The sequence below is a fragment of the Grammomys surdaster genome, unplaced genomic scaffold (assembly GCF_004785775.1).
Source record: "Grammomys surdaster isolate TR1022 unplaced genomic scaffold, NIH_TR_1.0 114965, whole genome shotgun sequence".
In the NCBI taxonomy this organism is placed as follows: domain Eukaryota; kingdom Metazoa; phylum Chordata; class Mammalia; order Rodentia; family Muridae; genus Grammomys; species Grammomys surdaster.
Window position 1 is genome coordinate 1 of NW_021612823.1, and position 2059 is coordinate 2059.

General features: G+C 39.0%; 1 long non-coding RNA gene across 1 annotated transcript; it reads right to left on the bottom strand.

Moving 5' to 3' along the window:
• Positions 1-101: 101 nt before the first annotated feature.
• On the bottom strand, positions 102-1364 carry LOC114635652. Its single transcript, XR_003713506.1, has 3 exons — positions 1286-1364; positions 305-384; positions 102-123 (listed from the first exon to the last, which is right to left on the bottom strand). It is a non-coding gene; the product is annotated as an uncharacterized LOC114635652 (long non-coding RNA).
• Positions 1365-2059: the final 695 nt, after the last annotated feature.

Here is a 2059-nt window from a genome sequence, read left to right on the forward strand (position 1 = left end):
AGTTCTTGGATCCCTAGAACCCATGGGAAGCTGGGTATGCTACAGCATGTCTTGTTTCTACATTCAGACTCTTTACCATCTGGTTGGGCTGGGGCTACTGTGGACGATCTTCATTTCTGACTGCTGAAAAAGGAGAAACATGGTGCAACAATCACTTTTGCATCTGGGAATGAAAAACATTAGAAGGGGGGAACCACCTACACCCCTGCAGAAAAGTAATGATAAACCTCACAGGATGTTCAGTTCCTAAGAACAAGAGGCTAAGAAACAGCTTTTTACAGATGTATTTGTGACCAACACTCACCCATTTGGCGATTCTTGTTTTGTATCAATAGTAGTAAATGTAACCGATTGTCCACCACATCTCGTTTTAAATATATCACCCTAAATCCAAGAGAAAAATGTCAGTTACACTTGATACATCCAAATGATAGTGTATCAAGTTTCTGTGGTCTTTTCTTGGCAAATGTGGTGGCATTATGACTTGTAACAAGTCCCCTTATATGTCACTCAAACAATGTTAGAATGCAGAAGTCCTTCGTCTATATACTACATTATAATTAATATTTTCCTACTTACTTTTTCTATAGGTGTATATATTGTGTTTTAAAAGGGGTCTGATAGAACATGGATATAGGTGAAACATTTGTCATGGATTTAAGCACTGAGTACAATAAATTTATGTATTCAAAACATAAAAAAATAAAATAAAATGAAAATACTCATAAAATCTGAAAAAAAATGCTGAAAATGTTCTGTGTCTGACAGTATCAAATATTTAGCCAAGATTTAATTCTCTATGAAAAAAATAAACAAGTGTGCCCACCTTACTAGTATGTAAAAATTTACTTTCATCTGTAATAAGTAGTAAAACTATACATAATTGCCAAAGAGTTGTTTTAAAATAAATTCCTTTATGATTTATAGTCAGAAAATGTTCACGTGATAAACCTACTTCATGGAACTATAAAGCTAGAATCACCCAAGACTTTCTCCGGCAATAAGGGCCAGGAGAGAAAAGGGGGGGATCTCTCCATCATGTCTCTGTCTCCGAGATTAGAAAATACTAAAGAGAAGACTAAAGAGAAAGAGGGAAAAGGGAGATATGACACTGAGGTCTTTACAGGCTTACCAGGATACTAACTGAAAATTAGGGAATTCTGTTCCCTCTGGTCCCTCAGGACTTGGTAAGTAGAAATCATTGTGGGGGAAGAGAAAGGAAACACTTCCCTGTGCAAGAGGATGCAAGACCTGCTAACAGAGCATATGAAAATGTCTTTCCCACCTGTGGGACATGGGTGTATCCACTATAGCACAGGAGGCAGCTGAAGCTCCCTCTGAGTTCTACTCCAGCCTAGTCTACAGAGGGAGACCCTACCTAAAACTAAATAAGAAAAATAAATAAACTACAGTATAGTGAATTAGAGACCCTATCTAAAGAAAGGAAAGGAGAGATGCAAAGAGACACTGTATGGTGTGCTTACAGAAAAATGTAACTTCTTGATTTTGTCTAAGGATCCCTGTTTGGATCATGACAGGTGATATAGAGATAGACATGGAGATGATAACTATTTCCAAACCAAATGTGCTATCTGGGCCACAGGCTCTTCTGTCATCACTCTAAATGCCTGGAGAATAAAGGATGACTGTGATGAGAATCCTAGGGTGGGGTTCTAATGAGAAATAGTACCAGAGATGTCAAGTTCTCTTGGGAGGACAATTTTCCTGCATTGTGTACTCTGCAGTGGAAAAACAATCCTAGTCAGATCTGGTGACAATGTGTTGGTAGAAGACCCATCATCTTTAAAACACACTGACATACACACACACACACACACACACACACACACACAGAGAGAGAGAGAGAGAGAGAGAGAGAGAGAGAGAGAGAGAGAGAGAGCATTTTCTTCATTAATGATTGATGTGTGTAGTACCAACCCTGGGCAGGTGGCCCTGGGTTGTATAAGAAAGTAAGCTGAGCAAGCCATGGGAGCAAACCAGAAAATAGCATACTCCATGGCTTCTGCATCAACTCCTGCCTTGAGTTCCTGCCCTGACT